The 25750-nt window shown below is 45.0% G+C and overlaps 2 protein-coding genes across 2 annotated transcripts in view; one reads left to right on the top strand and one right to left on the bottom strand.

Moving 5' to 3' along the window:
* Positions 1-17026, bottom strand: part of LOC108102436 (broad-complex core protein) — a 94529-nt gene extending 77503 nt beyond the window's left edge. Inside the window, exon 1 of the mRNA XM_017207415.2 lies at positions 13798-17026. The gene's annotated coding sequence lies outside the window, so the exon portion shown is untranslated. The remainder of the gene's footprint in view (positions 1-13797) is intronic.
* Positions 1-25750, top strand: part of LOC108102435 (mucin-5AC) — a 73930-nt gene that overhangs the window by 37056 nt on the left and 11124 nt on the right. Inside the window, exon 3 of the mRNA XM_017207412.2 lies at positions 4397-4513. The gene's annotated coding sequence lies outside the window, so the exon portion shown is untranslated. The remainder of the gene's footprint in view (positions 1-4396; positions 4514-25750) is intronic.

Below are 25750 nucleotides of genomic sequence, written 5' to 3'. Positions count from 1 at the left end.
CACACACACAGACACACAAACACACCGAGGTGAGACGCGTGTGTTTGTCAGACAGACAGGTAGACAGACTCCCATCCAGTCTGCCTCCCAAGATGGCAGCTGCTGCTGGTGCTGGTGCTACTGCTGCTGCAAGGTCAAGTCTCGAGCCAGCTCAACTCGGCTCGGTTGCCAGGCAAGGCCACCAAGGATGGTATGTGGGTGGAGTTGGAGGTGGCAAAGAAGGAGGTGTGAAGGAACGAGAAGCCGGAAGTTAAAAGTCCATGGCGGCAGTAGCAGCAGAGCTTCAGCTGGAGCAGAGGAGCAAAAAACAACGGCCACGAGACCGGGGAAACGACAAACACTTGAGAGTCGGCACGGACAGTGTGGATTTTAATTTCAATGCCTGGTCTTGGTCTTGGTCCTGGTCTGGTCTGGTCTGGGTCTTGGCCTGTTTCTTGGTCTTGATTCTCTTTCTTCCCCTTCCCCATCAGCTAACAAACCATCCACAATTCTCCACCCACCCACATCCATCCCCCTCGATTGTCCGAGTCCGCGTTCGTGCTCGCATTGTCTGTCGGTCTGTGCGAGGGTGTCTGTCCTCCTCCTACTCCTCTTGTCCTCCTCCTTTGGCCTTTGCTTTTTGTCGGCAAACTCCTTCGCGGTGGCCACGCAACGTCCTTGAGCTGCCAAGACTGGGTGGGTGGCTTGGTTTTCTCTAGGTCACGGCACCTGTTGCAAGTCTGAGACTGTTTACTGCCAAGGCTTAGTCTTGCTAAGCATAAGAACCAGTTAATAACGGTGACTGCTGCTGCTGCTGCTGCTGCTGACTCAATAGCATTGTCAATAACAATTATCGCCGCCGTTCCGTAGGATAATTTATATATTTTCCACACTTTTCACTTTACTGGCCGCGCTCATGTGTTTGATTTTTTATTGAAAAACTTTGGCTGCTCGACTCGAAGTGCATACGATGTGGAAGGAACATGGAAATGCAATAAAGCCCTCTATGTCCGTCTCTTAGGTTGGGTTATGGGATGCATTAATCAGTACCCGCCGCCCTGCCTCTCTCCAAAAACCTGCTAAACTTTGCATGAAATTACAAGCTCAAATGCGCCGCAGAAAGATGCAACAACATTTAAAATGCAAAATGAGAAATGGCAGCGGCTTTCAAACAATAGCAAAAAACTATCAAAACTGACTTTCTACAATTTACACACATGTACCAGACACACACACACACACACTCATACACACACACACACAGATAGTGGGTTATAACAAAGCAATACGCGGATACAGATACAAATGCAAACGAACGAAATGAGTGGAAAAAAATGTATAATTATTTTAATACAAAAGCAAAAACAAAAAACAAGAAAAAAATGAAAATAAAAATAAGGAAAAAAACAAAAAGCGACAACAAAAGCGAAATTGCATTAACAATGCAGCGACCCCGCCCCGTCGCTCCACCGCCTGTTCCGCCTGCCGAAAGCCACATATAGTAGATATATGTTGTGCTGGGAATAAGGAAGAAAAAAAAAGAATAGACACACCAACACACTCTCACACACATTCTCACTCATTCACAAGGATCACATAATGCGGAGGGGTAAGTGGGTAAGAGGTGGCTGGCAAGGGGGTAAGAGGTGGCTAGGTGGCTAGGTGGCTAGCTGGCTAGCTGGTAAGGGGGAAGGAAAAGCGAAAAATACCGCGCCAAATTATATTATAATTATATTTAAAATGCTGCCGACGGGCTCGCCTGCCACGCCCCTATCCTGCCTTCACTGCCCGCCTCATGCCACTACCATTAAAGTAGAAGCAGCCAAGTAGAAAAAATTACTAATAATTTTGACGAAAAAAAACAACAAACACACACACACCATATATGGTGTACAGTGTGCACGGTGCGGCGTAGACAAAAAAGCAAACAATATCCGGGACTCCGCACTCATTGGCAGGCGCAATACCCTTCCCCGGACTCTCGTTTCGGATCACAATGGGGCAATCATAATATAAATATATATTTTTGGCTTTACTTTAATTGAAAAAATTAATCAATTCCATCGAATTGAATTCATTCCTGGATTTTATCAAGGGAATTCCGCCGTGTCCAGAAAAAAACAAGCGGAACGAAAAGCTGAGACATTTCGCAAGCAGATTCAAAATTTAGTCTATCTGCATTTTTGAGCCAAAAAGGGATCATTACTTTGTCCATATCAAAGCCAAAAATATTTCAAAAATCTTTGCTTGAAATTTGATTTTCATGAAAACTGCATTCTTAGTTTGAAATGTCACATCTTTCCGGTTTTTTGTTAGTTTTGCTGACGTTGCCCTTTATCACAAATGGAAAGTTTGGTTTCTGCTTATTTTCACCCTACAATGGCGGTATTTTTGCTTATAACTAATCCAATAATGGTCCTAATATAGAATGCCATATATCATTGAGTTTGATTTTTGATTTCCAATAGAGCTGTGTCCCCACCTTGAAAGGTAGAAATTTTCAAATTTTTCACAAATTTTGATGATGTTACCCCTTACAGAAAATGCGGAATTTTGTTAGTTCCGATTTTCTCTTAGCAGTGTCAGGATTATGTCTATAACTAAGCCAATAGTGGTCGGAATATGGAATGTCATATCTCGATGAGCTCGTAATTTGATTTCCAACAAAACTGCTTACCCACCTTGAAACGTAAAAATTTAGCCATATTTTGCAAATTTTGATGATGTTACCCCTTACAGAAAATTAAAAATTTTGCAAAAATTTTAAATCCCAAAAATCATCAAAGGAATGATGAGGAAAGTTTGTGTCGGTCGTTAGCTGCTCAAAACTGTCTTTACTTTAGATCTGAGCCTTGTTTTGACTGAGTTATAGGTATAATTCCGATACAAAATATAGCCATTTTGTGTTAAAAGTCATAATCCTGATTCTTGCCTTAAAATCAGAATATTTTCTCTCAGATTTAATCTCACAGCAAAGTCAAACAAAGTCGGAACATGGAATGTCATATATCGTTGGAATCGTAATTGAAATTCCATTCGAACTGCATTCACACTTTAAAATGTCAAATTTTGAACATTTTTCGGAAAAATCATGATGTTACCCCTTATCGAAAATGCAAAATTTATTTTATCCCGATTTATACTTAACATTGATAGTATTCCTCTCATAACTCAGCCAATAATGGTCGGAATATAGAATGTAATACCTCGTTGAGTTCGTAATTTGATTGCCAACAAAACTGCTTACCCACCTTGAAACGTAAAAATTTAGCTAAATTTTGAAAATTTTGATGACGTTACCCCTTACAAAAAAATCCAAATTTTGTCAAAAATTAACTTTCACAAAATCACAAAACTAATGATAGGGAAAGTTAGTTTTGATCTTTAGCTGCACTAAAATGTCATTCCTTTAGCTGTGCGACTTCTTTCGACAAAGTTAGAGTGAAAAACCTATAAAAAATATTGCAATTTTCTGTAAAAAGTCATAATCGTGTTTTTCCGGCAAAATAATCAGCAGTTTGGCCACAATAAAGTCGAAATGAGATTTCGGCCGGAGAGTATTTCTAACTTTGTGTGAGGCGGAAAAAAAAGTGGATAATATGCATCAAAACAGCGGACCGGGGCAACCAGCAGGAGGAGCAGGAGTAGCAGCAGCAACAACAATGACATTGACAACAATGGGTTAAGGTTTTCATGGTGTAGAGGAGAAGGAGGAAGGAGGGTGGTGTGACGAGAAGGGGAAACGTAACAAGCGAATAAATTTCAAGCGCTTCGGGAACACGTATCACGTATACGCGATGTGTAACACGGCTGCCGCAGTGCAGCCAAACAAACGTTGAAACAGAAGAAAGGGAAGAAAGGGGGGAGAGAGAGAGAGAGAAAGGGAGGGGGCTTAGGAGGTCCTGGCCAACAGCCAAAACTGATGCTAACTATAATTTGCACTGGTTGTTGTTGTTGTTGTTGTTACTGTTTTAATTTCATTTGCCTACCCTGTAATCTGGGGTCGTTCAACGACTTCTCTGAGTTCTCCAACCAGACTATACCGAGGTAAGAACAAATCGAATCATAGTCAGAGTTGAAGCTAACCCGTCCATTCGGTCGATTCGTGCCGCTTTGTTGGCTTAATTTTGGCCATTTTGCTCGCTTTTTGCAAGTAATTTATGTATTTATTATTTTTTATAAGTCGCATTTAGTTTGCAGGACGAGGGCAGCCCGCTAGCCCGCTCGCTCGCATGTATGCAATTCATTTCAGTAGATTTCCTTTTTGTTTGCTTTCTTTTTGGCTTCTGGCTACCATTTGCCGTTTTTGGTATTTAGACAAAAACCCAATTGCGGCCCTAACTGACTTTGGCATAGACAATATGGATGGCCCGCCTGAATTTATTACAAATGCAATTTGTTCGATTTATCCTTGCAGGAAAATCCCCGCAGCGGATGCAGAAAAGAGCTGAATGGAGGAGCTAAATGGAGGAAGAGCTAGACGGAGGAGGAGCAGGAGGAGATTTGGTCCACAATCCCCTGGTAATCCCCTCAGGTAAGCCCCCATACTTTCAGCCTATTATTAGATTAGATAACACAACCTTGCTTTTGGCATATCTAACTGTTTGTGATTGCGACTGCATCTGAAGTCAAGGCCATGGGGTTATCCCTCTTCTAATGACCCCGCTGAATGTTTCTTCATTCGTCTTATCGGCTAGCTGGCTGGCTGGCTGGCTGGCTGCCTTTCACAAATATTAGCTTTAGCTTAGCTGGCAGACTAAAATCAAGTAGTGAAATTCGCAGAAAGTCCAACAATCTCCATGACCCGACCTGCTCGCTGCTTATTAAAAAGAATAGAAATTCTTTTGAATTTTCACTTTTAACTATGACTTTTTTGAGGTTATCTGTTCTTGGAGAAACCTAAACTTTCTTCATCCCAAAATCGAAATTTGCAGCTCTGTCTGTCTCTGGCGTGACATGCCATGCGAATACATCATTTTCATTTAGGGGAAATCTCAGCTGCAGAGAGCAGGGAAGCGGCAAGCGGCAAGGTCCCCGCTTAGTTACCGCACATTGCCAATCTTTTTCTATATGTACGTTGAAGTAATACTTTTGCCAACTTGGCTCCCCTGGCAGGGCTGTAAAATTTGTGTCTAAACGCAAAACAAGGCGAAAAAAAAAACGAATAAAATAAATAAAATGGGGAGCTGCTGCTGCTGCTGCTGGTGGTTTGGTAGTAGGGTGTCTCGTAGTAGGGTGCGCAACCGTTCAATCAACACCCCATTTGACTAGCAACAACAACAAGGCCAGAAGCAGGCTGAAGTTGCCTAGAGGGGTGGGGAGTGGTAAGGGGGCTTATGGCTGGGGAGATAGAGAGAGAGCGAGCGAGCGAGCGAGAAAGCCGAAATCCCCCCGCCCTTGGCCCTTGCCTGGCAAACACTATTCTAACGTTCGCGGAGCTATAAAAATATTTTTTAACATTTCTCGCGCGAACATTTTCTTTTTCGGGTTTTCCTTTTCGTTCTCTTGTGCTCCTTCGTCTGGGGCCCCCGTACTTGCCCTTGCACCCCTCAACCCTCTATTCGTTACCCTCTACCCTCTACCACCCACCGCCATAGCCGCCCACTGCTGCAAAAGTTTGCGTCTGTTTGTCTTCAGAAAGCGGAGATTGGGGTTTTTTTTTTTTGGCAGCGGGGCGGGCGGGCGGTTGGCATCAGGTCGCTTGAGGTTCTGTGCAAAGGAGAAGAGGAGAAGAGGAGAGTGAGGAGGGGGGGGCTTCATTTTCCTTCACCGACTTAACAACAACGTAATGAGAGGCGCCTCCCTCTAGGGCGCCCCAAATATGCACGAGCAAAAATAGAGAGCGACGGCAACCAAAAATAATAATAATAATGAAAAGTTTACTGCATAGAAGACGGGGAGATAGAGATAGAGATAGAGGGAGAGAGAGAGAGAAAGCAGGCACAAAAATAGAAAAAACAGAAAGGAAAACGAAAGAAAGGAAAGGAGAAAAGGGGGCGGCGGAGTATGTATTTGAAACTAAACTGCAAAATAGAAGAAGATGATGGCGCTCGGCTTGACTGCACATTAACTTGATGCTCTGCCCTGCCCTGCCCAGCCCCGTCCTGCCGCCCCCGCACTCCACACATAAAGAAAGTTGTAACTATGAAAATTTTATAAATTCCGCAGATTTTCCGGCGCTAAGAAAGCCGAGTTCTGAGCTGGGAAGCTGGGTAGAGAAGAAGAAGGTATAGAGTCGGTTACTCTGGTCGTTTGGGGCGACGCCAGTGAGGTGGGTCTGAGATGTATGATGAAGGATGAAGGCGGCCTTTGATAATGTGAGCGCTGGCATTTTCCCCACCAGCCTCATAGTTGAGAAACTTTAGCTTAGCGCTTGCCTTAAGAGATGTGCAGCGGTGATGGGCCACTCGAGAGGCGTTGCTTTGATGGGATTGCTGCCTTGGAGCAGCCAGCAGAGAGTCGTAATACTTAGTGCCGCTGTTTTCCTAAACAGTTTTAGCCCAAAATGAAATATGACTAGTTGGTTGGCAACATTCTGGGCTCGATTAAATCAGTCAAAAGGGATAGGTAAGAGAGGGGAGGAGGGAAAGTCTGAATTTAAATTCAATGAAAGTTAATAAGGATGTCTGGTGGCGAGGCTTCCTTGGTGGCCAGAAGGTGGGTGGGAAAAAGACAAGCAGCCAAACAGCCAAACAGCCGATTGAATTATTTAATAAATTAATTGCGCAAATGAAGCTCGAGACCCGGCCACGCCCACATCCCAAATTGGCGGCCGTTAAAGTAATTAAGTTTCCAGTCTGAGGAGGGAGCAGCCTTCGGCAGTTGCATTTCCCTGAGGGGACGTTGCAGGGGCCCTAATCCAACAGCGACTAGACGTTGATGGGGTTTCAAAATCGCTCTAAATCCCTCTACAGTTGCTGCTCCTCCTTAACCACCCTCCCCCTTCTCCGCCTGCTCTTGCTACTTTCCAATAAATTTCCATTCCCAGAACAAAAAAAAAAGAAAAGAAATCGATCGATAATTTTTAATGTAGTCGTATTTCTTTTTAAGCACTCGCTTGTACCTTTTTGGCTGCCTGTCGCTCCAAGTTTTAACCCCCCCGCTCCCCTTCCCTTCCTTCAACCCACCCCCCACCGCCCACCCCTTCGGTTCGGTTCGGTTCAGTTAAGTTGAATTTAGCTATGTTCGGTTCGGTTCAGTTCGGTTTTCTTTTTGTGCGCTCCTTTTTTAATATTTACCCAATTCATCAAAAAATAAGTAATTATAAACTTTTCAGTTTTTCTTCTGCCGTCTTGCGTCTATGCTTTATGTGTATGTGTGTGTGTGTGTGTGTGTGTGTAGCTGTAGCTGTGTGTGTGTGTGTGTGTGAGCGTTTCCCTTTTACAAAACGCTTTCCTTTCGCTCTTCTACTGAAAAGGCTGTGCTGTGCTGTGCACACAGCTTCGATGTCGATGTCTTCCACGTTGAACGCTGCTGCCACCCCCAAACCGCCGCCGCCTACCACCAGCAGAAAACCGCTCCCCCCCACTCTCCCTTCCCCTGCAGGCCCCACTCGTCGCGCAAAGTAGAAAAAAATTGGAAACAACCCCGAAAAAAGAAAGTTTTTGTTGTATAAGCGAAAAACTAAGCTTCTATTCAAATTCTACGCCATCGAGTGCTTCGTTTTTATTATTCATTCATTCCGTTCTCAACCTCTGCCCCCCCCTTCCGCCCCCTCTCTGGGCCTCTGTTGTTGTTGTATTTTTTGGCACAAGCAAAATGAAAGCACAAGGAAAAAATGGGAAAAAGTAAAAAGATGAAAAATGTAAAGAAAGAGGAAAGTTTCCGATTACAGTGGGGGAGGTTCGAGACAAGGGGCAGTTGGGGTTGGGGTTGGGGTTGTATTGTAGGCCCGGCACAAAGCCAAGCACTAGTCGACAGCCTTACCCAACCCCACACCCCCTCAGCGACACACACACACACACTCAGAGAAAGAGCGAAGAAGAGGCAAGGAGCAATACATGCGCGTCTTTTGAGCATAAGTAGAATATAAAAATTTTGCGATTATGAATTTGAATAAAAAACGATACGAAGCCAAAGCACAGAGGAAGCAGAGGAAGAAACAGCAAGTACGCAGTCGAGATTCTGCCGCAGTCGCTGCCGACGATGCGGCATCTTTTTTTTTTCTGAGAAGCTCCTTGGGTGGATTAGAAGCTGCCAGGGGCGCGGGAAGGGCTGTGTCTTGGAAGGAAAAAAGGGTAGTTAAACTAATCTTTGCTAGCCGCAGCTACCTTTCACTTAGTTATAGTTTAAAAAAAACTATCTTTATAGGGAAAACCCCCTTAAGTTAGAGTTTCCCACGTCCCTGATGGCAGCTGTGTGTACTTCTAGGGGTTTTGGGGGGAACTAGTCTGTGCTGTAGTTACTGGCGCTTCTCTTTTTTTTGGTACATTACATTTTTCATTTGGGGCGCCGCCCCCCCCTTAAGGTCCCCCGCTCCTTGCGCTTAAATCACAAAAGCATCGACGATCGCAGTCGACTTCGCTGCCTTGGCATAATAATAACACAATCAATAATAAGGGGGGGGCGCCCCGAATACGAAGAGGGGGTGGTGCTGTTTCGGGAGGCAGCAAAAATGTGAAATAGTAGTAAATAGAGGATTGCTGTATTAGAGGCTGGTGCCGCGGCGCGATGTGCCATGTGCGGGATGTGGGATGTGTGTGCCACAAAGGTGGGGGGAGAGAGAGGGGGGAGAGGCAAAGACGTTTGGGTGGGTGGCTGGCTGACTGGGCGGTATTCGGTAGGTGGGAAGAACAAGGACGAAGACAGCGACAAGCGACAAGAAGATGGCGGAGTCGACGTTGGCAAATGTTTAAGCTAAGGATTAATATTTTTATTTTTTTGTTCGCCTTTTTTAGAATTTTGTACTTACATGCGAGGCAGTTTTGCCGCTTTTCTTCCTTCAAGCTCCTTTCCCTTTTAGTCTGTCTGTGTCTGTGTATGTGTGTGTGTGTGTGTGTGTGTGTGTGTGTGTGGGTGTCTTAAAAGTGTGTGCGAGTATTAAAAGGAAAGCGGCAGGAGGAGGTGGAGGAGGAGACAGTGCAGATGTAGCAGAAATCTTTGTAAGCAGTTTTCACTTCTGGAAATTTCTTTTTCGCCGCTTCTGGTTAGCTCTTCCAGGAGGAGGAGGAGGACCTCCCCCCCCGCCTTCTCGTGTCGCCAAAGGACGAAATGATGAATAGAGTTACTCAAATAAGAGAGCAAGAAGGATGTCTGCTGGCTGGCTAAGTGTGTGTGTGCGAGTGTGTGTGCGTGTGTGTAGTTCAAACATGTTTAAAAATTTCTATAACGATGCTGGCTTTGATAAGTGGTGGAATGGAATGGAATGGAAGTGGGTGGGTGGGTAACTTGGTTGGTTTTGGATTGGAAAGTGGGGGGGAGGGGGGAAAGGGGGGGGACTCTTCAGTAATATCTTCTAGTTCCCTTTTTTAATATTGTTTGGATTTGACGTTGTTCCTTGTTCCTTTCTCGCGACGAGGAGAGGCATGCTTTTCATTAAAATTTTCCCTAGTCATTTGACAGTGTGCAGGGGCGAAAGGAATCGGGGGGAATGATTGATAGCTACGCTGCGAAGGAGTGATAGAGCGAGAGGGTGTGTGGGGGTGTGAGCTCCTCCTCTCGATTGTCATTGGCTTGGGACAGGAGACAGGAAGATGGAGAAAGTTGGGCAGCAGCAACAGCACCCGATAAAAGGGCCACCGATAATTTGGCAAGGCTTGTTCTTCTTCTTTTTCTCTGCGATTCCGGCTTTCTCTCTCTCTCACTCTCTCTCTCTCTTTCCGGAGAAAGAGAGCCTGATAAGAAGAGACCGCTTGTGTGCACGAGATACTAAATTTAGCTTTCGGTTTGTTGTTTTGCCGCGTGCAGCGATCACTGAACCGGGCTTATCAGCTTGGATTCGATTCGATGGAATCGGCAGCGGATCGTTGCGAACTTCTAATATTGCCGGCGAGTCATAGGCGGTAGAGTCATTGGCAGAGCGGCGGAGTCAACGTCCGGCGCATCATCATCATAAACACCATGAACATCATCATCATCATTATTATTAGCGGTTTGATTTTTTGTTGGGGGTCGTGAATCATTGCTTTTGGCCAAGTCAATGCTCCGACGCATCTAAGCACCCTGTACCGCCTGAAAGCTTCCCCCAAAAGAAAGTGGAGGAGAGCCGAGAACGAGCAACGAGAGTGGAGAGCGTTGAGCGTTGAGCGTCGCTGCTTGGTGAGATCACCAGCACGGCATGCGAATTTATATGTGCATGTGCATACCCATACATGCACACACACACACTCACACATACAAACGCACGACTATCGTTCTCTGTTTAACTTGTTTGCTATCTTTCTACATCGCCTCTGCCGCTCCTCTGCCGCCGCCGCCGCCTTGGCCATGATCGCTCGCTCGCTCGAGTCGTTGGTCGGGGGTCAATGACTGCCAAAAAATAAAAAAACACACACAGAACTTGGCGTTGTTGTTGTTGTTTCTCTTTTTTTTTGACTTTTGTAGCGCACAAACTGAATAGTCAGTCGCACACACACACACACGCACACACACACTCATGCACTGCGATCCTGCTGCAAGGGTGTGAGTGTGAAGGCATACAAGTGCCGCTCTTCTGGTGATTCTTCCACTCACCTCCCGCCCCCTGGACCCCCACCGCTTTCCCTTGGCCTATGCAGTTGCGCATTTTTTCGTAGGCGTTTGCTATATAGGCAGAGACATCTGTATATATACTATATACTATATATATATATATTTAGTACATGTTTTTTTACTGCGTTTTATTTGCTGTATGGAAACAGTTTCGCCAGTTTAGTTTGGCCTTCCCTTGGCCGAATGTTGTTGTTGTTGTTGTTGTTGTTGTTGCTGTGTCATTTAATACCCGAAATTCTAGTCTAACCGGATACAAGGTTCGTTGCATTATTTTGCATTTGCAACGTAGAGGCGGCTATACTGCTATACCTGCCCGTTTTAAGCGGTTATGACATGTTGAGGATCGGTGAATACGGTTTTGATACTTATGGGAAGCCAGTGAGGAGTTCTTCTACCATGCCATGCCATGCCGACTATGCATGCCTTCTAATAATAAGAAGAGCTCTCAGGCTAATAAAGACCTAACTGCCATGTGGCGTATACTTAATAATTACTTTAATGACAGTCCAGGAGTTCCGCCGGGGCAGTCCTACAATCTCGGCGCCATATGTTGGCTGTGCCCAAGGAATGATGATGATGATGATGATGATCCCGACAGCATGAGGCAATGATTTAGCACGTAACTTGTTCTAAAATTGGAAGAGGGTTAAAGGCAGATCCTTGGGGGGCTGAGGGCATGCTCTACTCTTTGTTGGAAGCCTCTCGCAGATCGGTTGTTCTTTCGAGTTTTTGGCAATTTTACAAGTTTGCTTTCTAAACTCTCCTTCTTAATGCCGCCCCTTCATCTTGCAACTCTTCAGCACAGCAAAGAACCATCCCAACCCCACCCCACCCCAGAGTCCCTCTTCGCATGAGTAATTTGCTATTTGATATTTTTCGCAACTTTGTCCGTGTGTCTGTGTCTGTGTGAATCTGTTTCGGGTCTTGTTTTCTGGGGGGATCTTTGCATGTGTGTTCTCCTCTGCTCTGCTCAGCTCATTTTTGGCAACTGCAACGCTTTCCTCTGCCTCGATCGCTCGCACACACCACCAACACACTCTCCTCGCACTTATTAAGAATCTGAAGGCTTTTAGTGCAGCTTTTTGTTGTTGTTTTGTTTTGGTTTTGGTTTCGGTTTTTTGGGCTTTTGTTTGGATTCAGTACGAGCGCGTGTGTGTGTGTGTGTGTGTGCGCAAGCGAGCGTTGTGTGTGTGTGTGTGTGTTTTGTTGTTTGGTTTCTGGTTGGGTCATTGAACCGCCTGCTCTTTGCCTAAAAACAAAAAATTGCAGTCCCAATTTGAGAGACCGCGTCAATTTTTTCACTGGAATTTGCAGGCCGATCGTTGTTGAGAGATCTCTCTGTGGCAGCGTTGGGCGTGGCAGGGAAGGGAGTGGGGGAGTGTGTTTGCACAAAAGTAGAAGTAGGAAGTGAAATTTCGCACAATTGGTGAGGAGTGAGTGTGTGTGTGTGTGTCTGTGCATCGACTTTGAACTTTAAACATTTCATTGTTCGCGGTTAAGGTGATGGGAAATCTACTTGGCTTGGCTGGCACTCTTTTTTTTAGCATTAAAAGTTAAGATAAATATCCTTAGACTAGGCACAGATTATGTTTTGAGGCTACTTTAAGGGTTTAGTTGGGTAGAAAATGTTTTTTAGGAAAGAAAACTGTAACAGAAGCTTGAATTTATAATGAATTTTGAGTTATTAAGTTAGTTTTAACCTTAATGATAGTTTTAAAGTTAAGTTAAGTTATGGTTAAGTTAGATAAAGAACTGCGATTGATGGTAAACTTGTTTGAAGAAATGATTTCTTTAAAGATTACTAAAGAAAAGAAAGCTAAAAAACGCTTTTTGTCAAGTTTTTGAACATAAATTGAGGGAAGGTAAGATCCATCAAGGGTTAACTTCTATATTTTGGTAAACCACCAACAAATATTCGATATTTAACAAGGTTTATGTATAGGAATTAAGTTAATGAAATGAATATTGAATCTTTATTAGGAACTATAAAAGTTAGATCGACTTTTCATTAGCTTAAGTAGATTATCAGAAAGTTCCTTCTTAGAGTTTCTGGTTTCTAGTTAGTATCAAGGGGAACCAGTAGTTTCTTACTAAGATTATTTACTACCTTATAAGAGAGTTTACTTTAAAGATAATTTCCAATTCAAAAGATCACTTCACCTTCGACACTTCCTACAATGAACTTTAACCAACTTTAATACAGAAAACAAAAAAACCCCGCTGACTGCTGACCTGCAGCTCCTAGCCTTGATCCCACCTTGCTCAGCCGCATTTTCATTTTCACTTGGCTTTCATTAAACACGCGCCTAATTAATAAGCTGCGATTTAGAGCACATCGCGCAAATTGAAATTAAATGGCGGACATTAGTGGTTGCCCCCCGTCCGCCGTTGCAAGGCCCCTGCTAGGCTTCCCTTCAACCGCCAATCGGCCAACTCAAACCACACACAGTTAGAAGTAGGAAGAGGGAGAGGATTGTGGGGTGTAGGGACCCTGGCGATTGTTGGGCAATTGACTCTTGGACACTTTGCCGCCTCTTTTCAGGCCCGCCCTCGCCATCGTACACAGCCTGGCACACAGGCAAACTTTGTTGACTTTGTCTTTGTTTGCACTTTTTTGTTGCACCCCTCGACGGGAGTGCATGTGTGTGGTGTGTGGTGTGTGGTGTGTGTTGGTGGTGGTGGTGGTCCCTGTCTATGTCTATGCCTCGTGGCTGCACCAGGACCATGGACTAGGACCATGGATCCGTGTAAGTCTAAGGGGAGAGGTGGCGGGTTGTTCATGGGCCAGATGGAAAAAGGCAAGCTTCGTGTGTGTGTGTGTGTGTGCTAAGCGCCGTTTTAGTTGGTGCTACAGTTTTTTTGTGTAGCCTTTTTGGTTGGAACATCCTTTGGCAAGGTCCCTGCATCCCTGGCAGGAGCAAAAACGGAAGCTCCCTTTTTTGCCCGGGCCCGACGTGGCCAAGTGTTAAAAATGATAAAGTGAATGTTTTGCTTCCCCTGGTTATTGTTGTTATAACTTTGTAATTTCTGACGCCAAACAGGAGTTAGTACGCGGATGATGAGGAGTTAACAGCGGGAGAATGATAAAAAGAGAAAAAAACTAAAAAACAAAGGCAAGAGGGAACCTACCTGCTTGTGGGTGTCCTGGACGATGACGAGAGCGTGTCCTGTGCTGGTTAAAACGACGGTGAACTCTCCTAATATTGAACTTGGTTGTTGCTTGCACTCACGCACTTCTTGGGTCTCAGTTTGTTGTGTGGATTTGACTTGGATTTGATTTTTGGTTCTTGGATTTTGGATCTTTGTATCTTTTGATCTTGTTGTGAGTTTTTTTTCATTAGGTTAGTTTGTCACTTAATGCAGCGATTGATTTGAGTTGTGAATCACTTGAAAAAAACAGTTTCTCAGCACTTGAACAAAAAAGGCGGGGCGGGGGCACGTTGCTCGCTCCACTTGAGGGTGCGGCGGATTGTTTCTGGCATTGCACTGGCACTTGGCTGTGGCACTAATGTCTAGGCTCGTCCTGTTCCTTGTTCCTTGTCCTTTGGAACGAACCTCGAACTCTGAACTGTACTGGCTTGATAACTGGGTGAAACTGAACTGAACTCTGAACTAAACTTCACTTCGGTCTGGCGATGGATGGCTTGGTTGATTTTGACTTGGGTTGACTTGGGCTGGCTCTGGTTCTGGTTCTTGGTTGGTTGGCTCTTTAGAACGACGCACGTCCAATCCGATAGCTAACTGATGTTCATCTAAATGGATCCGAACTATACGAAAAATAATGTTGCCCAGAAAATGTGTTTTTGAGATCAACGTCGCTGTCGCAGTCGCCGCTGGCTGAGACTGAGGCTTCAGCTTCAGCTTCAGTTTCAGCTTCAGAATTTGGCGCTGTCGTCCTCTATGTTTTCGTATCTCTCTATATATGTATGTGTAACTATATATATATATGTGTGTGTGTGTGTGTGTATGTGTGACGGCCTGCAGTTGTCAATGCTCCAACGGCAACGGCAAAGTCGGTTCTGAGCCGCTGCACCGCTGGCCTGCACATAATATGCAGGCAGCTCGTAATGAGCCAACATCATCATCATCATGGCCATCATCATTATCATCATCATCGTTGCCAGCGTCGTCGCTGGTCATCATTTCTCCAGGCCACACACACACACATACACATACACGCACACGCACACATAGGCGCTGACCTGAACGGAGCCCGACTACTGCTGACTACCCCTACTTCAGGCTCAGCCGGACCTGGTCAAGCTCCTGCTCCTGCTGCCTTCTGCCTGCTGCCTTCTGCCTACTCCCTGCTTTCTATCTCACTTGCTCCCGCTACTGCTGTCTCTGTCGGACGAGACGGGACTGGTCGCCGAAAAATAAAAATCTGCCCAAAACAAACTGCAAAAATGCAAAAATCGCTCACAAAAAAACACTCACACACACACACATATGGGCATACGAACTGCACAAAAAAAAAAAAAGAAAACCAAAAACTGGGCAGTGCATGTACGAAAGGAAAGGAGAGGGTGAAAGGTGCGGGGGCTGGAAGGGAAAGGGCGCGGAACGAAGCTACAAAGCGTAATCCAAATACACGGCAACACTGACACACACACACACACACACAGAGACACAAAGGCACACACACACACACACACAGCACATGCAATCGGAAAAAAGAAGCTAAAAAATTAAAAAATGCAATCGAAACCCTATAAAAATATGTGTGCACTTTGCCCGCCCCACCCCCTCTGCGCCCCAACGCACACACACACACACACACGCGCTGATACTCACACAGATGCGTGGCAAATGAGCGACGCTTTCGTCCTTTTTCGGCCTATGAGCCTTCGTTGACGTCAACGCCGGCGTCGCTGCTGCGTAGCTTCAATAAAAAAAAGAAAATCATTAAAAAAAAAACACAGAAAAAATGCAGAAAAAAATTAAAAGAAATCGGCGAATGCACAGTCTTTTTATATTATATTCGTTTATATAGAAATAATGCACAAACACCAGTTGCAGTTGCAGTTGCAGTGCCACCAACACACACACACACACAGTCACTCACACGTAGGCATAATATGCGTGCAGGGAATGCAGCAGCATCAGCATCAGCATCAGCAGCAGAGGCAGCATCAGCAGCGGGTCCACATAGATATTTATATAAAATATATAGGCAAAAAAGGAAAAACTAACAAAAATGCAATTTCAAATGAGAAAAAAGTTCGATGCTTTTATTGCGGATTTTTATTTTTATTTTCTTTTGGCTAACATCCAGCCAAACCCCCCGAACCCTTTCAATACCAATGGGCATTGAGCTGGACATTGGGACAAGGGTAGTGATTAATCGGAAACTGATTTTGGGGGAATGTGTTTGAGATTCATTTAGAACTTAACTATAAAGTAGAAACTATGGAAAGGAGTGGATGTTGATGGATGTTTATCATTTCTATTGATGAATTTGAAATTAACTTTTATCTCTATTGTAAGGAGTAACATTCTGCAAACTATACTCCTGATTAGGTGCAGATTAAGATAGCTTGAAGATGGCTGAAAGATAGCTGAGAGATATCTGAAAGATAGCTAAAGGATAGCTGAAAGATAGCTAAAATAAAGCTGAAAGATTGCTAAAAGATAGCTAAAAGATAGCTGAAAGTTAGCTGAAAGATAGAAAAAAATACCTGAAAGATAGCTAAAAGATAGCTGAAAGATACCTGAGAGATGGCTAAAAAATAATAGAAATATATCTAAAAAATAGCTAAAATATAGCTAAAAGATAGCTGAAAGATAGCTAAAGATAGCTAAAAGATAGCTGAAAGATAGCTAAAAGATAGCTCAAAGATAGCTAAAAGAAAGCTAAAAGATAGCTGAAAGATAACTTAGTACCGTGTCCTGTTCCATCCTTCAGATTCCCTTCACCTTTTCATCTACCATCGTCCCACTGTCCAACTCATTATATTTATTTAGTTAAGGACACCACATACACACACACTCACACACGCAAAACAATCACACACACGGGTGAAGCTATGCCTAGACTCCAAAAAAGCAAGCAAAAACCAAAATAAAAATGTACATAGCATTACGTATACGCACTGAATGCCCAGTCCACATTCACTTCCACATTCACATCCTCGGCAATGGACAGTCGGCATAGCCACTCCATGTATCAACCAGGCCACCCCAAACCTACTGCATTTCCAGCTGCGGCGCTGCACATAGGCAAACCTTTCAAATCCCCCCAAAATAAGCGACGCATGTGTAGGCCTATCAAAAAGTCGCAGTCACGCAAAACGAAGCACATAATGGAAAAGTGCCAAAAAGTGCGAAAAAACCAAAGTGGTTGCCAGTTGGGAGAGTCGGGGAAAGGACACGACTGCCAGCCAGGATGCAAATGCATCGGCGATGGCGGTGGCGGTGGCGGTGGCGGTGGCAAGCAAAAAACCAAAGCAGGCGCAGGCTAAAAAAAAAAAAAAGGCAGCACTGCAGCCAACTCGCTCTGGCGCACGCACTTTCAGTCGCACGCATGCCGGACACTAGCCAAAAAAAACAAAAAGAAAAAAAACAAAAAAAAAACAGAAAAAAAAGCCCAATAAAACACGAAAAAGTGCAACCGAAAAAAAGCAAAGCAAAGCAGAGTGGAAAAAGGACTAAGAGCGTCGAAAATAAATGCACGCGCACAAAAAGTAGGCAACACAAAACAAAACCAAAGCCCGAGCAGCGGCAGCTAGTAGGCCTACACTCGTTGCAGCAGCAGCCGGCCGGCTCGCCATGCAGCCCGACTCCCAATTTCCCGATGCACTGACATTGAATGCAATGCAATTCCTGCAGTACGATGCACTTGTGGGCGGCGTAACACCCATGCCCATACCACCTGACGCCGACAGCGACGTCGACAGCGTCAGTGGCGCCAATAAAATTAAAAAATAAGTCAACGGAAATCGAACGAACGAAAGCGGCAGCAGCAGAAGCAGCAGCAGCAGCAGCACACACACGAGCGCCGGGCCGAGCAGAGCGTTGCATTCCCCTATTTTTTAAAATCATCAGCTCGATGTTTTTTCCCTGTGCGTTGCACATGCAGCATGCGTGTGTTCGTGAACAAAACAACCCCCGAAAACCGAAAAAAGGATGCACGCACACGCATGCAACACATGTAGCTGTTGCAGCAGCAGCAGCAGCATGATGCAGTCCGGCCAGTCCGACGAGCCGATTCCAGTTATGGGCGTTTTTTGTGTGGTCCTGGGATGGCAACAAAAAACACAAAAAAAAGAAGCTAAAAAGTGGCAACAAAAAAAAAAATGAAAACAAAACAAAAAAAAAAACTAAAAAATAAAAGGCCAAATATTATAAAAATGCAACTGCAAGTGCAGCGCTGCTGAGTCCGCTGCCGCTGCTGGTGCTGTGGAAAAGTGCAGCGCTGCAGCGGCGGAAAAGTGCAGCGCAGTTAATGCTGGCAGTAGGCGGGTGTGGTGCGGCAAGGTCGTGGCGTGTGGCAGCGCGAATTAACAAAAAAAAAAAAAAAAAAAAGAGGACAAAACAACGAAAATAAATAAAAGTGCATACACGAGGCAACAAAGTGGAAATTATATAAAAATGCGCTAAAATCCGCCGACACACGCGCGCACTCACACAGCCGCACATTTAGGCGTTTGCCACTATACATGTACAACCATGCAACACACACACATACATACATTTATATGCATACAGTTTGTGCATTTTTTTGCTGCCTGCTTTCGGGCGTCGCTTTTGGCTAGTGAGTGTGAGCAGGATAACTGGGATGCTGGGCTATTGGGCTGTTGGGTGTATGCGTGTTCATGAGAGGGGGAGCCACGTAATATGTTTGTTTAATAGGCCTAGCGAGCTCAGCTCTGCTGGGTGTCTGTTTGTGTGTGTGTTTATTTGTGTGCTGTGAAAATATGACTATGCAGTTGGCATTCACACATACTAGCTTTGACTGGCAATAGTTCTGACATCTAGTTTAGCTAGCTCAGGGACCATTTTAGCAACCTGTTGATTGTTGTGGCCTTTGGTAGGCAGAATGTTAGGTGATTGAGAGATGGAAGGATTGTTTTTTTGTTGGAGTGAATAGAAAGGGTTGTTACTCCTTTTTAAGCCTTAAACTAAACTAAACTAAGTTGTGCTTAGGCATTGTATGGGTAACAGGGTAATTATGAGTTATTAGAATGATCAATTAGGGGATATCTTGGCTTTATATCGCCTATCTTAGACTTAAATCTATAGGAAAGTTCTAACTAGAATAATCTGAATATTCATTTGCTATTTTCCTCCGCTGTAGAAACTCAACTAACTAAACTAAGATCGGGTTTTGGAATATAAATTAAAAATAAAGTTAGAAAAAATTATTAAAATATATCAATGAGACAGCATTAGCAACATAAAAAATATGTTTTTTAAGGTAAAACCTAATCTAAAGTAAATCAAATTCTAAGATTATTAATGCCCGATAGATCTTACAATGCCATAACGAAAGCTTTGATGAAAATGATTAGTATTTTCTAATTTAAAGCAATATATTAATCTAAGAATAGGTTTATCAAGACCAAAAGTTGGGCTAAGAAATATTTCATGAGAAGAAAAAGAAAAAAAATCTTCCCTAAGTTCATATTTTTATGGCCTTTCCATTGATTTAATCATATCAAGAACCCAATCTAAAACCTAAACTCTTCTTCAAGTCATAACTACTTTAGTTAGTCCTTTAAGAACTTAATCCCTTGTTGGCATAGCATGATGGAAAGTAAAAAAGTAACAAGCTTCGCACCTATTCTATAAGGAAATCTGCAGATCAGCCATTCCGGCAGCCATCCAACCCAATCCAATATTTTCGTGCTGATGTCCAAATTGCCGTTAGCGGCTGGAAAATTGCGTGAAAAACATTTTTTATTTTTCGTTGTATCCCCAAACCGACTGAATCATCAAAAAAAAATACATAAAAAAAGTAATAAAGAAGAAGAGAAGCTGCAGAAAAAAAATACATAAGCTGCAGTGGGTGGAAGATGGGGGGGATTTTGGGGCGGTCGAGTTGGAGAAGGAAGGAAGGACGGTGTCTATGTACGACGACGGGGCCCGAAATAACGGTAATGCAACAGCGCCCAAATATCACATTAACATCAACAACATGTTTCACTCTCCCTGCTCTGTCTGTGTGTGTGTATGTATGTATGTGTGTGTGTGTGTGGTAATACATAATGTACGCAAAAAAAGGACTCAGAAGGAAACAAAACGAAAAAGTCAAAAAATAAATATACGTCAAAAAAAAGACTGAAAAGGTTTAATAATAAAAAAGAATTACCAAAACTCAGTACATGGCCCTACACACACACACACACGCACTCACACATGCGTAAATACAATACACACACACACACGTTGCACGCACGAAAATAAAATGCAAATGCAGCTGACAGAGAGAGGCGGAGTGGGAGTGACAGTGGGTGGATATACTGGCCGGATATACTGTCCACCATAAGGCCAATGCATTTTTGTTAATCACACACACACGCACACGCACACACGCACACGTACGCATACACGTGCAATTTATTTGGTTCATTTTTCCTCTTTTTGTTGCTCTTTCGTTTCGTTTGTTTTGCTCGTTTTCTCCACTGACATCATTTTTTTTTCGCCTTGTTTCGCGTTGTTTTCACTTTTTGTTTTGCTTGTTTTTCGGCCCCGCTGCACTGTGGAGTGGTGGGGGGTGGTCAATGGGTGGCATGGCTCGATTGCTGGACAAATTACACATACGCCGCGTGGTACATGCATCAATACATGTGCGCATATTATGAAAATGACATGCAGGCGGAAAAGAGCTGGAAAAAAGAGTGTGTGTTTCTGTATGTGTGTGGGTGGGTGGATTGGGTGGTAGGAAAATATGCCGCGCCGTGAAGTGCGTATTTTGGCTAACTGCCACTCCCACTCCCGCAACCGTTTTTTTTTTTTTGTTTCCACCACGCCCGCGACAACAGGCAGTGCGGCTACGTGTGTGCGCATTTGATTTTGGGAATTAGCGGGAAAGGGCGCTGCTGCATGCCACACAAAGGATTCCAATGAGCAGCAGCGAAAACCATCGAAAAACTGGGAAAGCTGTATGGGCTGGGTATTTATCTATACTTTTGGATTATATTAACGTTAACGCGACTCTGGCCAACAACAACAACAAATTTGGAAGAGGGAATGGGACGAGGGACCAGGAAGAGGGTCTCTGATGCCGCCGAGGCATCCGTTTTTTTCGTTCGCCCCTCGTTTTTCGTGGATTTTTTATAAACAATAAATTGTTATGCCTACGCGCAGTTATTTATTTTGATTTTTGTGCAACTTTTTGTGCATTTTCCAATCCAATATATATTTATGTGCTTAAATTGTCTGAATGCATACACACGCAGCCAGTACATACGTGTGTGTGTGTGTGTGTGTGTGTGTGTGTGTTGCGTGCGTGTGCTGCAAAAAGGCAGCCATTTTTAAAATGTTAAAAATATAATGTAACGCTAGACCCGTGCGTTAGTGGATGTGGATGTGGATGTGGATGTGAGGGAGTCGCAAGTGGGCGTGGACGTGGGCTTGGGCCTGGGCGTAGGCGTAGAAGTTGTAGGGTTGAGCGATGGCCAAAGCTCCTCACATGCCATGTCAGCCACGCCCACGCCCACCTTTACTTTTTTGTGGTTGCGTCGATTTTTCTTTATGTTTTTTTTTTTTCGGTTTTTTTTAACATGTTTACCAAGCTCTTAATGAAAAATGCTGGGGCCACAAAAAATTAGCATAAACGATTTTAATTGATTCCGTTAGGCAGGTGAAATGCAATTGCCACTGGAAATGGAAAATGGAAAATGGAACTGGAAATTAATGCAGTCTTCTAAGGGAACAGATCGATTGCCTGCATTCCTGCGATCGCAGTTGCATCTTCCAGGCCAGTCGAAAAGCAAAAGAGAAATCGTCGACAAATCCCAATCTTACGATGCTTCACCCGCTCCCCCCATCCCAACCCATCCCTGCCTGCCTGCCTGCCTGCCCTTTGATCAGCGCACAAAGCACAAAAACTTTCTACGGACTCCCAGCAGCAGCAGCCACAAAGAAAACCTGAAGAAGAATGTACGCACACCGCTGCAGTCGCACTCCCCATCGATCTTACATGATTTAAGGGCAGGCATCTCGAGCTCGGGCTCCCTCGGAGTTTCCCCCTCCCCACGGCAGGCAGTAGATATCCCCCATGCCGAGCTACTGACATTGCCATTGCCATTGCCTTAGAAAGCTGTGTGGTGCGCAAATTGCTCAACAATGGCAGTGGTGCAGGGGCAGTTGCATGCCCGAAAAACGAAGCCAAACAACAAGAAGAAGAGCAGCGAAACGAAACGAATCGAATCGAAACCCGTTTGTGTGTGCCAAAAATTGCAAACTCACAAATCTTCTTTCCCGAACGAGTTTGAGTTTGTGTGCCTGCCCCTCACTTCGCACTCTCCCTTTGCCCTTCTGCCTGTTTATTTTCATTTTAGTGCAGCTCTGCTGTTTTATTTTGCGTAATTTTTGTGTAATTTTTAGTGCCACTCATACTAAAAAAACAAACCCAAACACACACACAAAAGTCCACCACTCCACGGGGTCTTGCGTCTTCTGCTGGCGCACATGTGTTTGTAGTTTGCAGCCCTCTTGCCCCCACCCCCTCTTGTCTTGCCGCCAAGGAAACATTTTGGCAAATGACTTTACTCTATCTGTCTTCCATGTCAGCCCCCCCCCCTTAACACCCCCTCCCAAACAGGGTGAGAGAGGGGGGGGCTTGAGTGAGGTACAGCGCGGCAAGGCATTTATAATTTCCAAAAACAAACTCGGGCGACGAACGCGCTGCCGAGGTTAACGGCTTCAATGCAACTTTTTTGAGGTTTCTCAACGCACACACAAGCAAGCCGAAGCGATCGCTCATACACACACACACACACACACACACATGCACACTTAATATAGTGCATATATAACGATCGCAGCTCAGCGACCTAGCGAGGGCAACACACAAAATTTAGGAAGTAGCTTGGAGAGAGAGACACTGTCAGTGCCACTGCCTTTGTCCGCTTGTATTCTTCAGTGTGTGTGTTTCTGTGTGTGTTAGCGTGAGTGTGTGTGTGTGGGTACATGCACATTTCAAACTACAGTCCCTGAAGGAGGGAGCGAGAAAGGAAGCGTTCGCCGTCAAGCTCCGCTCGTTCATCGTTCTGCGGCTGAGTAAATTTGCCAAAAATGTAAAAACCAAAAAAAAAAACAACAACAAAAATGAAAACCAAAAATGTATTGCCAAAAAATGATGCTCTCTCGCTCTTACCCACTGAGTCACGCGGCGAAGAGCAGCGGACCCTAGTTTGGCAGCTTTGAAAGACTGTACAAGTGAAGGAGCTGGGACACGGACACGGAAACTGACTCTGACTCTGATTCGGAGTCGGATTGGGGTTTGGGGTTTGGGGTTTGGGGTTTGGGGATCGAGGCTGAGAACGCACAGTGACTGTTGTTAGCTTAGCTTATACACACGGCTTGTTGGCGGGGTAAGGGGCAGGGGAAGATCACTCACTCATTCTCACACACTAGTGCAGGAATCTTCGAAAATAATGCCCCTTCTTGGGATCAACGCACTCGGCTCATCCTCGCTTTTCTCTGCAGCTCGTCAATCTTCTATGAGTGGCATGGATGGATGGGGGGCTGGAGGAGTTATTAAGTCAAGAACTACAGTCACTATAGCCTAAGATGGTCTACTGTGATTATCAGGAAGATGAGGGAACAAAAGGGGGGAGGCCCTACAACTTATTCGTCATTTATTATCAATCACGCTTCTGGTTAACCGCCAATTTAGACGCACTCAGGCACTAAAACCACCAGCCGCAGAGAGCCTCGATTCCCATTCCCTCCCATCATCAACGGGACAGAGTGACAAGGACTAAACGAGGACTAGGAGCAAGGGGGATTATGGGTATTAAACGATTCGTCACACCCCCATACCAAAGACCGTAAAATAAACAAGCAACAAATGGCAGCAAAACTGGTAAAAACAATTCACAAAACTACCAGCAAACGAGCCAACCAATCCCAGCTAACCGCCAGGCCATCAACCCATTATCCCGCCAGCCAACCGACAAGTTCAAAGTTCAAAAAGGCTTAAATGCCACAAAAATCAACACACTCACACACATGTGCGTGTGTCTAATAGAGCAGCACAGGAGTCCGGAGTATGGCTTAGAAGTGCCGCCGCCAAGAGGCAAACCACTTAAGTACGCCTATAAAATGGCTGTGAAATTTTCACACTAAAAACTTTCGCCTTTCGCCCGCAAAGACCCAAACCCAAACCTAAACGGAGAAACCCAAACCCAAACCCAAACCCAGACCAAAAACCAGGACAAGTTAGAGTTAACATAACAGCATAACTGTTTTCGTGTTAATGATGATGAAGTTGTTGATATGTCGAGAGTGTGTGTGTGCGTGTGTGTGTGTGTGCGTGTGTGCGTGTGCTAATGAGCTAGAGTTTTAGGGCACAAATTCATCATAAAATCACTTAAAACGGTTATTTAACCACCCTTCGGGATGGGATGGGATGGGACAGGATGGGGTGGAATAAGCTGGAATGGGTTGGAATGGAGACCTATCCCGCACACACGCACACACATGAGCTGGATCGGATCGGGTAATTGCGTGTCAGAACTTTTCAACCTCTGACCCCGACGCAACCCTTTCTGCCCTCTCAGTCTGTGTCCCGTAAGCTGTATCCCATACCCGTCTAATCCTTTGATGGGCCTAATCGCTACCCACTCCATGTAACTTTCCTTTCTATTCCTTGTCTCTCCCCTCGCCCTTCCTCCCTTCCCCCCTTACTCACACACACACGCACGCATATCATGCTAATTTGCGGACAGCCGCCTTCGTTTGACTTGGCTTCCGGTTCTTGTTCGGTAAACGGCAACCGGACACCGCATAAAACTTGGACCCGGAGCGGTCGAGGGGCGGTTCCGGAGGGAGGGGTGTTTTTGCCCTGACCTTATGCTCACTCATGTGGCAGGGGGCCGTGCAGCAGGCACGGGACACGGGGCAGTAGACAGTGGTGAGAGGGGAACGCAAAAGTGGCATAAAAGTGTTCAAATCATTTTAGGGTTAATTTCCGCCTCCTTGGGTTGATGTGGGGGAGATGGGTGGGCGGAAGACCTGGAGGAGTCTTTGCTAATTAATTCACACGATACCTTGGGCGATGGCTGGAGCACTTCGAAAGTCAGCCATATCATCATGCGCTACGTTGGCAAAGTTGCCCGAGAATGAAATCGTTTGACGCAGCACGCACCGCCCGAGTCTCAAGGCAGCCAGCCCCATCCCCTTTTACGCCTCATACCCTCATCCCTTAGGCAGTCATCCCCTGGCACCACAAGCTAAACACATTTGTGGGTCAGTCAATCGAGGACGTGCTGTGCCTGGACGAGTCGACTCGAGTCAAGTGTGTGGAGAAATCCGAGAGTTTCACTCTTGAATTTCTAATAAATTCATAGGACAAGGATATGGCTAAGGGGCGGGATGTGTGGGCTGTCTTGGGAAGGAAAGCTGCTTAAGTGTGCCACATACAACATCCACACACTTCCCCCTTTCACTCTGCATGTGTGTGTGTGTGGTTGTTTTTCACACTGACTTCTGACTTTGGCCCTTCCCATGATTATGTGTGTAATTTGCAATTATGACTTCCTTTGACGTTCCGTTTCGTTTGTCTGGGATTCAGAGCTGGGTGAGCTGGTAGAGCTGCTGTTTCGGCCAACCGAAATGGCTAAGACTTATTTAATAAACTTGTTCGGTCTTGTGTTGTGTTATTGCTTAATTTGAATGCTCGCATATGGCCCCCAGGATACATTCGGGACATTCAGGACACCCGCAACAGTACACACGCTCACACACGACCGACCGCAAAGTGATTCACACGCTCCGGGCCGGGTCAAGAAGGCTTTTCCTGTGTCTGTCTGTCTGGCTTTGGGCCTGAATTTTGGGTTCTTGACTGGCCAAGGGGAGAGAGCCGCCCCCCCGATTTTCTTTGCCGGGCATCTTGACTTCACCCTGATTTGGT

This window comes from Drosophila eugracilis, unplaced genomic scaffold (assembly GCF_018153835.1).
Source record: "Drosophila eugracilis isolate 14026-0451.02 unplaced genomic scaffold, ASM1815383v1 contig_2167, whole genome shotgun sequence".
NCBI classification, from domain to species: Eukaryota; Metazoa; Arthropoda; class Insecta; order Diptera; family Drosophilidae; genus Drosophila; species Drosophila eugracilis.
Note: the sequence above shows the minus strand (reverse complement) of the source record. Positions and strands in the feature narration are given on the sequence as shown.